This window comes from Schistocerca cancellata, chromosome 7 (genome assembly GCF_023864275.1).
Source record: "Schistocerca cancellata isolate TAMUIC-IGC-003103 chromosome 7, iqSchCanc2.1, whole genome shotgun sequence".
Lineage (NCBI taxonomy): Eukaryota > Metazoa > Arthropoda > Insecta > Orthoptera > Acrididae > Schistocerca > Schistocerca cancellata.
In genome coordinates this window covers 258,818,155-258,835,021 of record NC_064632.1, presented here as the reverse complement: position 1 = coordinate 258,835,021, position 16,867 = coordinate 258,818,155, and the positions used below count along the sequence as shown (strand labels likewise).

Sequence of the window (16,867 nt, the reverse complement as noted above, 5' to 3'; positions counted from 1 at the left end):
ACCGCTTGCTGAGTACATTTTCCCTCCCATTCTTGCTATGTATGATGGTGGCACGTATTATTGATAACAGGACAGAGCCTGATTGCACTATCACAGAGATGTGTGAACATGCCTGGAACAAATCATACCAGACCAGTTGTTGTAACACTAGTGTGTACAGGCCACCAGTTATTTGGGAGAATTATGGGAGTACTTTATTGCTGATGTCTTGGAAATTAAAATTTTCTTCTTTTTTTTCATGTTTGGGAACAGAAGTACTGTATATTCATGATACCTTTCCCATAGCCTTATAGCTAGAAGTTGGCTGGGTTCAAGGACAGAACTGCTGGAAAGACATTCTTTGATAGTGCTTGCAGTGCCCAATAGAAAATGTGGGAAAGATGTCATGTGGTTCCGGAGGTTGCGGGCAGAGTGCAGATTCCAGACTTGGCTCACTCTTTGCTATCAGCCTCTGGCCCAATGACATGCACTCACTTCCTTTATCCTTCTATCCCACTTTCTGCATTTAGGTCCATTTTATTTAAGCCAAAATGGCCTCTCCAGGTAGTTGGTGGCATGTTCGCTGTCCCTAGTTTTGTCTCGTGTATGGTGATGTGTTTGCTGTCCCTAGCTATGTCCTGTGCATCCTGTATCACAAATATACTTTTCATGTTTGTTTCTCAAACCTCCTGTTCTCATTATACCCCCTATCAGATGCCCACTCCCTCTCCCAACCTGGCACCTATACACTGAGCACCCATCAATTTTTAATTATGGGGCATAGTAAAAGAGGAAGTGTACCATTTTAAATCACATCACCAGGATACACTTTGGGACCTTCTGAGCATGCTGTGAAATCTGTCATGAATCATATTCAAAAATATACTGGTGCTGAAGGTCAATAACTTGAACATTTCCTTTAGCAACCATCTGGAACATATAGTTTAACTATGCAGTACAGTTGCAGATGCAAAAGTAAGTGTTCTATGACAGATGAAAGTGTGTTTAATGTTTTGACACTCCTTGCATATTATCCGTAAGTACTGAAAGAACAAAATTAAAAAAGAATAGGGCATTTACAATTGCACAGAGTGTCAGTTTTGTCATACTGCATTTCATAAAAGGAGTAAGAAGGGGACTGGCTAGCAACAGTATGTAATTTCATCATTAATGGAATGTGCAGCAGGATTCCTGAGTAAATACCTGAGTATACAGGATGTAAACAATAATAGTATACAACATTTCACAGTAGTGTACAGGAAGTAGAGACAATTAATTTTGCACAGTACACTAGTGGTATTTCAAGTTGCAAAAGTATCTCAAATTGACCTACAAAAACCAGCTTACCTGCATTGCATTCATGCCATGTGAGATTTTCATATTCTCTTATCCTCCAGGCAGTCATAGAGAAAAAATGAACATTACCTTTTCCATATGAAATATAATGAATTTTAATTGTGTGTCGGGATGCATTTTTGCTAGAAGTGACAGTTTTCAAGTTATTGAAGAAGAATGTACAGAGTGACCTTCAGACACACCCCCTCCCCCACTGGTCAGGATTTTTAATATGATGTTCATGGCATTCCCTCCTACCACTATACAAAAATTTCTGATTAGCCAAATTGCTTCTCATATTTGACCTCCTTTGGTCTTCATTTTCTTGGTAATTATTATACCATCAGCTTAGTCATACACATACAAATTGTAATGTTGATGTTTGTTTAAATTTTACCTTTGTGAATTTTAGCAGCATAAAATTAACAGTTAAATCATTTTGTTTGTCTGGTCTTCTGACTACTAAAGTACTGTTTTTGTAAGGGTTAAATTTGGATTGAATTTCCAATGTATTTAGTTTTTACATAATGCTTACAAAAGTCATTTTTGTTTCATTACCCTCAAGGGTATGTTTAAATTAGGAACAATAATGGAATACTGGATGAAGCCACTGGCATAAGAGACCACTCAATGAAGACGAGAAAAGGTTGAACATGGAAAGTAATGCATGTAGTTACAAATTTTTGTACTGTGGTAGAAGGGAGTGCCATAAACAAAGTACTAACAGTTCTGACCAGTGGGTGGTGGTAGTGTGCCTGAAGGTCATTTCTGTACATTTTTCTTGAATTACTTGAAAACGGTGGCCCCCGGTGGTAGCATATCCCACTTATACTTTTATAAACTAAACTACATTAAATTCCCTACATAATAGCCTATTCATTTCTTCTCTGGTACTAAAAGTTTGCTTGTAGAGAATGACAGAACATGAAAAATCTCGTGCAATGCGCACACACTGTAACTTAAATGGTTTTTGTAGGCCGATTTCTGGTACTGTTTTGACATGATAGACCACAGGTTTCCCTGATCATACTGTTCGGCTTGTCCTCCTCTACTCCACTGTGGTACATTGTACACAATCATCATTTACAACCTGTATATGTGAATGTGAATAATGAGGTAATGAGATTTCGAATCACTTAAACTATTTTCAGTAGTTCTAGAGGAAGTTTTCATATCTACAAACTGCAAAAATAATGTGTGCTAATTGAAAATATTTGGTCTTGCTTCATTTTGTCGATGAGGTTGTACTGTTTATCTCTAGTGCAGATAAGTTTCAACATCAAACTGGAGAATTCAACACAGCAAGTGTGAAAGTAGCCCTCAAAGTCAGTTATTAATAAGACTATAATAATGTTCAAGAAATGAAGTAAAAAGGAAGCAGTATAAGATCACTATGAAGTTATAGATTAGTTAATAAGAATCTGTGTTTGAGACAGTTGAAGACAGTGACTGGATGATAGCAATAGAAATAAACAAAAGAATAAAAATGACATGAAGTCTGTTTGGTAGACCAAGTAGGGCTTTCAAAACAAATCTTCTGATATGACATTTATTCATTCAATGACTTACACATCATGTTGTGTGACTCTTACAAGGTTGGTTGGTTGGTTTGGGGAAGGAGACCAGACAGCGTGGTCATCGGTCTCATCGGATTAGGGAAGGATTGGGAAGGAAGTCGGCCGTGCCCTTTCAGAGGAACCATCCCGGCATTTGCCTGGAGTGATTTAGGGAAATCACGGAAAACCCAAATCAGGATGGCCGGACGCGGGATTGAACCGTCGTCCTCCCGAATACGAGTCCAGTGTCTAATGACTCTTACAAGGAAGGGCTCAATAAGGAACTGGAACAAGTCAAGCTATGGGCTAACAGGCAGAAGCAGCCACTGCAGGCTACTTCTGTAAACTATACTAATAAAAAAATTATTATAATTACTAGTCTACGCACACAGATAACCACAGGACTTACTTTTAGTTTATTATACATACCATGGGTAGTCATATAATTTTAATTACCACCTCAAAAAAAAAAAAAAAGTGTAACTGATCTTTTGTTTGAATCCAGATACAAGTCCACAGTACCTGTGCACATTGAATTCTCCACAACACAGAATCACACTGTGTCACTAGAGGAACTAAACCAAAATAGTGCTTAAACTTACCCATTATGTATTTTTTAGAACCTGTGATTATTTAATGTAAATACATAAAACTGCAACCAGTCACTTGTTTTGAGATATTATTTATTACTCCATGAGCCAGTTTTCAAACCTTATCAGGCTCATCTTTAGACAGTTTTCCATTCTTTAATGCTGCACCATCACCACTTTAGGTCCAAATATGGATCCAAATAGACAGAAAAACAACACTCATGGCAATGCATGTTCCATCATCATCTCACAGAGCCAGCACACAGCATTGTGCTTGAAATAGCTACATAACTTCCAGAAAACCATCAGAAGATGAATCTGAAAAGGTTCAATAACTGGTTCATGGAGTAATAAATAACCATTTCTTTAAAAAAGTGACTTCTTGTAGCTTTATGTATTTACAAAATAGTGGTGTTCATTGATAAAATGGAATATCATGAAGTAACAATATTAGAGAAGGAAAGTTGCTACTCACCATATAGTGGAGATGCTGAGTCGGGATAGGCACAACAAAAAGATTCACACGATTATAGCTTTTGGCTATTAATGTCTTTGTCAACAATAGGCATACACACACACACACACACACACACACACACACACACACACACAAATGCAACTTGCTCACACGACTGCAGTCTCAGACAACTGAAACTGTGGTGAGTAACAACTTTCCTTCTCAAATATTGTTACATTCCATCCTGGATTTCCCATCAGGTAATTTGTTTCAGTAGCAGCAGAAATGCCATTCCAAATGGCTCAAGAAGTCATTTAGATTGGCCTGACACAAACTGCAACATTTCTGCTCCTGCTAAAACCAAATTGTCACACAGTACTACATCCTATCTAGAAGCTGCATCATTTTGTTTTGGTCTCTGCTGTCGTACTGTGATATGGGGATTTCAGTGTGTACTGGGACTGCAAGTATGTGTCTGCACACAAGTAAAAAAAGTAACTGCGTAACTTTATTTTTTCAAGGTGAGGATTAAAATTTTATGGCCTTTCCTCATGTGGGTATGCATATTGGGATAAAAATAGCCACTATGGAATAAAAAGGCACTGCTCCTCATCTTATACTAATCACTTGGTTTTTTCCTATTACTTCAAACAAAGCATTTCTGTAATTTTACACACAACACTACCAAACTAGTTTGGTCCCTTAGGAATTCAACACATTTGAACATTTGAACACTATCAACAGTATATCTAGTGGAAATTCAAGATCTGTTTAATATTATCATTCAGTTTATGGTCAATTTACTCTCCCGTGTTCGAATGTTTTGATAAATTGTAGAAGGAATGGCTAATAATGTATTCTTTTATTTTGTTTTTGAATATTTGAATATCTGAAACTTCTTTCTGACCACAGATATGTATACGTAGTCCATATGGAAGTTATTTTTAGTTCTAGTAATGTGGTCGGTAATTGCAGATTCATCACAGACTCACTCTCGTTATAACCCACAAGTACCATCAGGAAGTATACGTATTGGGCATGTAAATGTAAGAATCCCTAAGACCCGTGATGAGGGTTCAGCAATAAATTTGGTTGTCAGCTTAACACATCATTCTTACTTCACATGTCTGTTATATAAATACTTTTCTCACCTTAACTATGTTATTCCATGTGGCAGTACTGATTGAAACTATCCAAAATGTGCCAGCAACTCTGTTTGCAGGTCAACAAAATGAAAGAGATTTCCGAGTTTAAAGCAAATTTAACTGAGTGTTTTGGTTAACTTATCCATCTGCTGTTTCCATTTAAGTTAATTATACTTTTAGATAGCTAGGAATGTCACAAATGGAACCTCATCCACCATATGTCCACTGACTTCTACTGCTGGTACCTGTATGTCATTTTTATTTATGTAGGACTGTGCAATGTGAGACTTTGTTAAAGGTTACACTGTTTGCTGTGAACCTGTTGTAAGCCTATTCCATCATTCTCATGTTTGGATCGTTTATCAGTATTCTTGACTCTTCAGCAAACTCACAGTTTCTTAAGAGGCTACCAATATACCAGGTAAATCATTTATGTATGATAAGAACATGAGTGAGTCAAGCACCAAATCTCTGTTGAACACTATATGTAATGATCCACCAGTCCAAATTCAGTCTTACTCCTGTTACAAAAGTTGTCAACGCAACCCTCTATTTTCTGTTGCAAAATAAGGCTCAATTGATGCAAGAAATGCCTTTAAAACCACATATTTTCCGTTTTATTGACCTATACAATCGAAGCCTTTGACAAGATCACAGGAAATTTCAAGAGGATAATTGACCATGTTTGGTTCTACCAGAAATGAATTAGTGTGTTCACATTTTGCTTTCTCAGTAAACAAGCCTTTATGGTGATCAGTAGTCAAAAATGTCATTAAGATCAGAATATGCAACAATATACTTAACTGGAACTACATCACAAAATAAGTGGTATTTGAAAGCAGGGACTGGATGTTAAGAGACTACAGAGAAATTCAGCAAGCTGTTTAAACCCGACAAAGGCAGTTGTGACACCACCACTCCCCTATCACAGATATTGACATTATATCTGGCAACATGATGTCTTAATGGTGTAGGCCAACAAACTACAAGATGGTTATACTTTATAAAGAGCCCATCACAGCCAGGGCCAGTTTAAGGCTGAAACAATACAAGCCGCCGCTTGCGGTGCCCAGCTGAGAGAGGCACCAGAGGCAAAATTAGTAACAGCCACTTGGGATGCAATGCCGGACAGAATGCCAGGGGTATACATCTGCAAGATTTGTATACTGTGAGTATCACCATTAGTAGTGACAACTGACACAAGTAAAAGTGTACAAGGGAAAAGGACACGTGGACAGGATTGGGGGGAGGGGGGCACTTAGTGTGCTAAATGATAAGTTACTCATGTGGAAATCACGCAGGAAGAATGCAGCTATACTGCAAATTAATATTAGTGCTGCAAAATTGCTTAATTGGTCACTAATTAAAATGCCACTAGTTAAAAAACCAATGACTTCATTTGATGCATTTCAAGAAATACCCATCAGCATTTGTTGTGTTTTCTGACATCCTTTGATGCATTTCAAGAAATACCCATCAGCATTTATTGTGTTTTCTGACATCCTTTATAAGTAAAATTTTTTTGCTTATTTATTACACTATTGTGTTCTGTTAACTCTTTAGCATTTCCAAGGCATTACTACACCCTCCATACTGCTTTGTATTTCTGGGGCTTTGCTACATTATTTTATGTATTTCACCTTTCTATTGATTTATTTTACTGTCTTTCAATGGTACTAGTTCCATTACCTGATCCTGTGAGTGCTTGTATTCGTGTTGTATGCCATGACAATTTTTTTCTTGTTTTTTAACATTGGAATTTCATATATTTTTATTGTATATCACTATGCAGTTGGTCACACTTTTTGTCAATATGTCATTTGTGCATAAATTTGATTTTTTATAATTGGTTTGTACATTTCCTGCATATTATTTTATTTTATTTTATTTATATGGCATTTTATACCAATGTAAAAATTGTTTTATCGTTTGTAGTTCAACTTTCTGGCTTTGTCCATCTTTTTGAAAGTCATAACCTATATTCAACAATTTTTATGTAAATAAATTAAAATTTATCATCCTGTTTTCGTCAGTGTGTGGCACCACCTATGTATGCTTCACTGCTCTCTGGTGGTGTAAATTGTCTACCTAGAAAGCGTGATGTAGTTTTGAAATTAGTCGGCCATGACAGCTGTATCAGCTAAAACATCTCTTTATGCACTTGAATTGCTGTATGATCATGGTGTGTGTGTCAGCTCTAAATGTGAGAAACTTTGGAATGCTTGTACTCTTGTCATGTCGCTCTGTATACCTTTATATATTTTCTGTCATTTGTATTTTGCTTTCCAGTCTACCTGATGATGGGTATCTCCCAAAACACATCAAACAGGGTTATTGGTTTTTTAACTAGCAGCATTTCATTCAGTAACCAATTCAGCAGTTTTTCAGCACTCATATTTATCTGTTGTAACAAAGATGACAGTGGTAATCATTTGATGTGACAAAAAAAGGAGGGCATCTTATATAAATTTATAAGTTGCAGTGATTTAGTGTAGTGCTTTCATGATTAAACATTAAGTATGGATAAACAGAATCTCTACACCATCAACATAAATCTGCAGCAGAACCTACTCTGAACTGTAAACACTTGATACTGCCTTCACAATGTTAGATATCCAGAAATGTTTTCCTATAATAATGGACAGAAGTGCCACGGTCTGTTCACAATTCCTGAATAACAGTAGCCTCTTTTAATTTGTACTATTGCCCAGTTATTCTATAGCTTCCTCTTTCTGACTGTCTACCTACCCCCCCCCCCCCCTCCCTCTCTCTCTCTCTCTCACTCTCTCTCTCTCTCTCTCTCTCTCTCTCTCTCTCTGTGTGTCTCTCGGCCAGTAATTCTTGTATGCTTTGGAGAAAGGGATACAATTGCCCCCCCCCCCCCCCCCCACACACACACACACAGATATACAGAGGTTTAACTTATGCAAGCTTTTGGAGCCAGTGGCTATTTCTTCTTGCAGAAGAGTTAAAGGGGAAGGAAGAGGGGTGAAGTAAAGAGGTTTTGGAAAAGGGGTAGAGTTTGGAAACGTCACCCAGAACCCCAGGTCAGGGGAGACTTACTGAAAGGGATGAGAAGGAAAGACTGATTGTTGGGGACTGCACTGGATGAGATTTGAAAACCTGAGAGCTTATAGGTGGAAGACAGGGTAATACGGTGTGTGTGTGTGTGTGTGTGTGTGTGTGTGTGTGTGTGTGTGTGTGTGTGCGCGTGTGCGTGCGTGCGCTCCTCTCCCTTAAAACCCACATCCTTTCGTCTTTCCCTCTCCTTCCCTCTTTCCTGATGAAGCAACCGTGGGTTGTGAAAGCTTGAATTTTGTGTTTGTGTTTGTTATTGTATCTACCAATGTACCAATGCTTTCATTTGGTAAGTTACATCATCTTTGTTTTTAGACAGGGTAATACGCATGACAGAGATTACTAGTAAAACATAGTGCACAAGTTAATAAGAGAAAAAAGCTGAGTGCATTGTATGCAAGAGAGATGGGAGGAGCGATGATGAAAAATAGACAGGTCAGAAAATGAAAGATGTAAAAAACTAAATGTTACTGTGAAGAAATGCTGAGATGGAAGGAATTAATGTAAAATGAAGGCCAGGAGGATGGCGAGAACCAGGGACATGTTGTAGTGCTAGTTCCCACCTGCGGAGTTCTGGGAAAATGGTGTCTGGGGGAAGAATTACAGGCACCGAGGTTATGACTGTAATGTTGTAGACCATCCTCTGCAACAGGATATTGTGTGTTGCCAGTATATATTCTCTGCCTATACCTACTCATCCTGACTGACAACTGGGTGGTAGTCATGCCAATGTAAAAGGCCAAACAATGTTAACATAATGGCTAGTATATGGCATGGGTAGATCACATAACTAATGGACATGTTCTGAGGCATCAAGGGATCACAAATTTAGCATTGGAGGGCAGCGTGGAGTGTAAAAATCGTAGAGGGAGACCAAGAGATGAATACACTAAGCAGATTCAGAAGGATGTAGATTGCAGTAAGTACTGGGAGATGAAGAAGCTTGCACAGGATAGAGTAGCATGGAGAGCTGCATCAAACCAGTCTCAGGACTGAAGACAACAACAACAACAACAACAACAACAACTTGTTATTTCATTGGTGGCTCTCCCTTTGATAACATACGTTTTGCCAGTTAAAGGGGTGGTATAGATGGTGGTATGAAGGCACATATGGTTAGTCTCCTAGTGGGGATGGTCATAGGGGTAGGAGCCATATGGCAGGGAGAGGGGTGCAGAAGGAGCATAGTGTCTGGCAAGGATGTTGTGGAGATAGGGAGGATGATGAAGAGCTATTCTATGTGTGGTGGGCAAAATTTCAGACATTGCAGGGCACGATTTTGGGAAGTCATGGCCTTGTCGAAGTAGCTGATTAATACATTCAAGACTACGATAATACTGAGTGACAAGTCGCATGCTCCAAAGTTTTTTTTTTTTTTTAGAGGTATCTGCAGTATCATGACTGGATGTGACGGCCCAGGAAATCTGGTTTTGAAATAGGCTAGTGGGATAATTATGCCCAGTTAGTTAGTTAAGTGTTCCATTGATCAATCTCATGGTAACCATTATGTGGTGGAACATGTCAAGAGCACAAGAAATACACACATGAATCAAGGTCTTTTATTTTTTTACCTTAAAATTTTTATTATCTACCCCACTCCCTTAAATGGCAAAAAATGCATATATTATACCTACAGATTTATTTATTCCTATTCAAGAATTCATCTGTGGTATAGAATGAGTTGTCAAGAAGATATGATTTCAATTTATTTTTGGAACTATTACTGCTGTCTGTCAGATATTTTATTTCATCTGATAATTTATCAGAAAGTTTTACAGCAGCCTATTTTACCCCTTTCTGTGCCAAAGATAGGTTAAGTAGATGATATTGTAAGTCTTTCTTTCTTCTGGTATTATACTCAAGAAAGTCACTGTTGTTTCTAAACTGGTCCATGTTGTTGACAACAAATTTCGTTACTGATTAAAAGTACTGTGAGGCTGTAGTAAGAAGTCCTAATCTTTTAAACAGACACCTACAAGATATGCGACTATGAGCCCCACACGTTATTCTAACCACTTTCTTCTGAGCAATGAATACTTTTTGCCTATGTGTTGAGTTACCACAAAATATTATTCCGTATGACATCAGAGAGTGAAAGTTTGCAAAATATGTTAGCTTGCTAATTTCTATATCCTCAAAGTCCAGAACAAGCCCATTCGCAGAAAACCAATCAATAACTTTTCCAAAGACATCATTTGTATCATTTTCTATTGGAGTTTCTTTTACTTGATTAATGATGATACTTGTATAATCAGCAAACAGTGTCAGATTAGCTTCTTGTTTCAGATAAGAAGGGAGATCATTCACATATATCAAGAACAGAAGGGAACCCATGGTCGAACCCTGTGGAACACCTAATGTAACATGATGGCTGTGGTGAGAATGGTGGTGTATTGCTGTACAGAGTCTGCATTGGAATACATTTACCTCGAATGCCAAAGCTGTGTAGGAGGAAATGTTTGACATGGAAAGGATGGCAACTGTCAAAATGTAAGTACTAATCAAACAATGGAAAATCCAGGATGGAATGTAACAATATTATGAAAAGGGAAGTTACTACTCACCTTATAGCAGAGATGGTGAGTCGCAGATAGGCACAACAAGAAGCCTGTCACAAATAAAGTTTTCAGCCAGTAAGGCCTTCGTCAATGATAGAAAACACACACACACACACACACACACACACACATATATACACGACTGAAGTTGGTGTGTGTGTGTGTGTGTGTGTGTGTGTGGGGGGGGGGGGGGGGGGGGGGGCGGCGATCTATTGTTGATGAAGACTTTACTAGCCGAAAGCTTTTTTTGTGACAATCTTTTTGTTGTGCCCATCTGCATCTCAGCATGTTCACTATACGGTGAGTAGCAACTTTCCTTTTCATAAAAATGTAAGTACTGTTTTCTGTTAGTAGGTTTAATGTGGACAGAAGTGTGTAGCTGGGCTTCAGTGAGGATCAGATCAACATCAAAGAGAGTGGCACAGTATTTGGAATAGGACCATGTGAAATTTAACTGGGAGAAGATATTTAGAGATTCCAGGAATGTTAAGAGGTCAGGCTCACCATGAGTCTATGTCATCAACGTATCTAAACAAAACCAGGGGCTGAAGGCTGATGGGTACTTTCAAATGACCCATGAAAAGGTTGGCATAGAAAGGGGCCATTCTGGTTCCCATGGCCAAACCCCTGATCTGTTTGTATGTCTGCCCCTCAAAAACGAAGTAGTTGTTGGTAAGTATAAAGTCAATTAAGATGGACAAGAAGGATGACATAGGTTTGGAATCAGGTGGGCACTGACTGAGTAAATGTTCAGCAGCAGAAAGACCATGTTCGTGGGGGATTTTGGTATAGATGGAGATGAAATCAATGGTGACAAGCAAGGTGTGTGGTGGGAGTTGGATGGCCATGGATTTCAGACAATCCACAAAATGGTTGGTATCTTTGATGTAGGAGGGAAGTCTTTGTACTATGGGTTATAGGTGTTGATCAACTCAGGCAGATACACGTTCAGTGGGTGCTTTGAAGCCAGCAATTATAGGACGGCCAGGATGATTGGATTTATGGATCTTAGGAAGAAAGTAAATGTGGGGTGCATGGTTTGGGTGGGGTAAGAGGTTCTGTGGATTAAGGTGTAAGTCCTTGTGAGGGGCCTAAGGCTTTTAGGAGAGACTACAGGTCAGTTTGAATCACAGAGATGGGTTCTTGATGGTATAATGTAATAGGGAGGACACATCATGATATCATAGATGGAGAGACATCAACAATTCTACATTTACATCTATAGTCTATAAACCACTGCAAAATGCATGGAAGTGGATAATTCCCATTGTATAACATACTGAAGTCACTTCCCAACCTATTCACATATGAAGTGCTTGGAAAATGACTGCTTAAATGGTTGTTTGTACATTATGTCCTTGCTGTCTAACAAGAGCAGTGTATATGGTGTTTCAGTTTATTCCAAGATTCTTCACTCAATACTGGTTCTTGAAACTATATAATTAGGCTTTCTCAGGACAGCTGGTGTCTACCTTCAAGTGTTTGCCAGTTCAAGTACTTCAACATTTCCACGATGCTCCCTTGATGACCAAACAAAGCAGTGAACGCTTGCGCTGCCTCTCTTTCTGTATAGTCAATAACCCCCAATCATTTATTCTAGGATAGGTGGCATGAGTGTTTCAGTGTCCTTTGTATAGACTGAATGCTTGCTCCCCAGTATCTTACAAATGAACTTAAGTGTGGCACATGTTTTATCTACAACTGAGCCAATATGATCATCCCACTTAATATCCCTTCAGTTTGATACACTGAGGTATTTGTATGTATTAACTATTCTAATTGTGACTCTTTTATATAGTGGTCACGGGATACTAAGTTTTTTACATTTTTGAAGTGCATAATTGTTCATCTCTGAACATTTAAAATTGATTGTCAGTCTTTGCATGACTTTGGATTCTTATCAAGATCTGACTGATTTGTGCAGCCTTTTCAGGGAGTACTTTACTATAGGTAACTTCATCATCTGCAAAATGTCTGAGGTAACTATTAACACTGTCTGCCAGATTATTAAGAGACAGCAAATATCTCAACAAGCTTCCCTACAGCATGACACTCCGTCCAAGATAATACAGTGCATCCAACCTACCAAGAAGCCCTCAATCTCGTGACAAATTTTTTTTGATGCCCCATACAGTTGTACTTTCTTTATTAACCAATGGGGGTGGTGTTAAATCACATGCTTTTGGAGCTCAAGGCATACAGGAAGATTCACTATATCTATTCATTTAGAAAAGTGCAAATTGGTTTCACATGCACAATGTTTTCAGAATCCATGTTGGAAGAGGTCATTCCATTTGAGATATCACATTATGTTTGAGCTCATAATATGCTTTAAGATTATACAATAAATGAATGTCAAAAATATTGGTCTGTAGTTTTGTGGATTACCTCTGCTACCCTTCTTGTAGATGGGTGTAACTTGTGCTTTCTTCCAACCACTAGGCCCTGTATATTGTCAGAAGGATCTAGGGGATACTGCAGTAACAGGAGGGGCTTACTCAGCCACAAATTCTGTACAAACTCTGACAAATTCCAATGGACACTAGGACCTTGTTCAGCTTTAATGATTTCAGCTGTTTCTCTGAGCCACAGACATTAATATTTACAGGATGATCAGGAGCCATATCACATAATTTGTATGTGGTTCTACATGTGAAAATAAATTGAAAAAGTCCTACAAACATGTGCCTGATTTTTGATCGTTATGAAACAGGAATGGATTGAAGATTCTGAACATCCATAAATGAATATGAAGGCAAGTATGAATATTACTTACTGAAATGCTGTGTAGGCACTGTGGTGTACAGAATAATGGTGTGACAAATGACTGATCCAGCCTACAAGAAGTGTTCAAAAAGTCCCCCACCCCTCTCAATGCATTTGTCAATGCAATGGAGGGTGTGTTGTGTCACCTCGGTACGTTTTAATGCAGGCGTTTTAATGCAGGCAACAGCATTGGTAATGCAAGCAATGAGTTCTCCATGTTTATGCACCTTTGTAGCATACACATACTCCTTTAACCAGTCCTGTAAATAGAATTTTAATTGAGTTAGGTTGGGTGATCTGGCAGGCCAGTAAATGGGTCCAACATAGTCAATCCACCATTGAGGAAACATGTTATTCAGGTACAGAGATACTTGTCTGGTACAGTAAATCGATGACCCATCATGTTGGAGGTACATCTGCCATCATTGCTCTAATCTCGTGTCTTCCAAAAGTGCAGGTAGGACTTCTATCAGCAAATTTGTGTATGCTGCGGCCATCATGCAATTTGGCAGGAACACAGACCCTGTCACCAGGTCATCAATCATACCACACTAGACGTTCACTGAGAACCTCACTGGGAATCTTATTTCCCTAGTGTCATGTGGGTTCTTTGTCACCCGTGTATGGGGACTGTGGGTGTCCATGATACCATAGTGAGTAAAAGTAGCCTCATCTGTAAATAAAGTGTGTTTCATGTTGTCTCTGTGTACAGCCACTATTCACAAAATTGTTGTCTGCTTAGTGAGTCACCTGAATGCACAGGTTGCACATGGAATGGATATAAGACCTTGGAGTGTAATGTAAGCCACACTCTTGTTTCTGGAATATGAGCTGATGGGTAATGCACCATGTACTGGTGGTGGGACTGTGTTGTGCAACTGCAACAATGTCTTCCCTTTCTCCAACTGAGTAGACAGCCTCACGTTCCGATGTTACTTGTACACTGGGTAGTGTTCTGGATTCACGTGTTGTTTGAAAAACCCTGGGAAATATCCTGACACAGGGTGTTCATCGATCACGGAAACATCTACGGTATTCAGTTACAGCCACACGTGCATTGCTATTACAGCACCCATACACAAACAACATGTCTGTGTATTCTGCATGGATGAACATATGCAACATGTTGGTATTCACAGACCGATGGACTCACTTAAATAAAACTCAAGTATGACACACACATGGTCTCACGAATGTTCACTGATCCAACACAATTGCACACTGGGTAGGCTTGCAGTTGTTGCCTTGATGCAACGTCACAGTGCTGCCATCTGTTGGCGAATCCCCTCAGCTCTTTTAGGACGGACCAGTCATCTGTTTCCACCATTATTCTGTCCACCACAGCGTCTGCACAGCATTTCGGTAAATAACATTCACACTTGTCTTCAAATTCATTCACAGATGCAACCCACTCCAGTTTCGTAATGATCAAAAATTGGACACATGTTCACAGGACATTTTTGATTTATGTTCACTGGTAGAATCACATCACAAATTATGCAACACTCCTCCTGAATCATCCTGATACCACTCATCTGAACAGTTGTGTAAGAATTGAATCATGCAAGTACTCCCTGGTCCTCCACAGTAAAGAAACTTCGAAGGAACTCCAGGTGTGTGCAAAGATTGAGAATTCTTGTTGTTCATGTTGTACATTAATGCGCAGGCTGACAGTATTAGTGATAACTTCAGAATGTTCAAAGACAGTGTAGTTATCTGTAATGGAGTACCAACTGAAAAAAGTTGCACAAATATCCAGCGATCCTTTTCAGTTGCTATGTTAACCCCAACAACCAACATGTTAGTTACATATGTTTGCCAAATGTGAATTTAGTGAGTAGTTACTCCAGTGTTATGTTACTGCACTCTAACAATATTGCAGTGTGTGGCTGTCTGGTTATCTTTATGGTAACTACAATAGGTTAGATTCAATCTGGCCATAAACAGTAATTCAATCGACATCTAAGTGCATTTCAAGTATCTGAAATGCAAATCCAGTGCAGACCACATTATTAGTGGTATACGGTCCCCACCACCAAATTTTCTGCCAGATTCAGTGGAGGTGCAGCTACCAGGCATGCTTGTGCAGGTAATGGTTATGCTACACAGTCAGATATTGATAAGATTTTTAAGTGGTTCGAAATCTGCCAACTGACACAAAATGTTCAGAGATGTAAAACTGTGCATTTCACTAAAAAAAAAAAAAAAAAAAAAAAAAAAAAAAAAAAAAAAAAAAAAAAAAAAAAAAATCATTTAATGAAATGATCACATAGGCTCAGCGGTAGGTAAAGGAAGTGACAGACTTCGTTTCATTGGTAGAATACAGGGAAAATGAAATCTACCTACAAACGAGATTGCTTACAAAACACTCATGCGACCCACACTAGAATATTCCTTATGCATGTGGGACCTGTGCCAGACAGGGGTAACGGGAAATACTGAATGTGTACAAAGGATAGCATGAATAGTCGCAGGAGAGCATTGTGGAAAAGACGAAAAATCAGAACTGGCAGGTGCGCAAGGGCAGATCTCGACCATCCTGCAAACACCTGGTCACAAAATTCCAGGAATCAGTATCAAGTGATGAAGCCAGGACTAGTCCATGGCCCCTGTGTATTACTTCCATGGGACCAGATTAGACTAATTACAGTGCCCACAGATGCCTTCAGGCAGTCATTCTTCCACACTTCATACATGAACAGAACTGGAAGAAACCTTAATACAGAATATTCTACTGCGGGAAGTATGCTCCACCATGCAATTCACTCTGGTTTGCAGAGTATGGATATAAATGTAGGAGGAGGCCTTAGAGATGGAATCTCAGCCGAGTTATAGAAGGGGGAGTCTGGGAATTGGCTATGGTCTTAGCTAAGCACCCAAATGAAATGTGCTGCTCTAGAACACAGATGAAAAAGTCTGGGATAAAACAATACTTTAAAAGTGGACAAAAATAAGAGTTTTGTAACATATAGCTCACATTTAACCAAGAAAGGCTCTGAATCTGATAAAACATAAAAGGACACTTCAGAACAAAATAGTGTAACAGTAGTAGATATGGAACAACGCCCTAAACATATACAAAGGTAGCCAGTGTAAAGCCTACATCTGAAAATGTGAAAAACAGCACTGCTGTCTTAAAAATCATGTGTAAAAGTGGACTGTCAAAAACAGACACAAAATCTGCAAAGAACAGTTCTCGAGGGATGCAAAAATGAATACAACTTGGAGTCCAACCCAAAAATTTGGAGACAGCTACGACACAATATTTCCAACCTTGTGTCAAACTCTGCCAAAGAGCTCAATATTGTGAAGGCTGTCATTAAGCCTTGGGTGAAGCTCAGAAAGGTGCCCAGCAATACTGAGTAACAATGTGCCAATTCTATTAAAAGGGTCTCCAGTGTTC

At 38.9% G+C, this 16,867-nt stretch overlaps 1 protein-coding gene across 1 annotated transcript in view; it reads right to left on the bottom strand.

Annotated features, from left to right (window-relative positions):
- The window catches only part of LOC126091969 (longitudinals lacking protein-like), a 131,332-nt gene that overhangs the window by 83,972 nt on the left and 30,493 nt on the right, over positions 1 to 16,867 (bottom strand). The gene's annotated exons all lie outside the window — the stretch shown is intronic.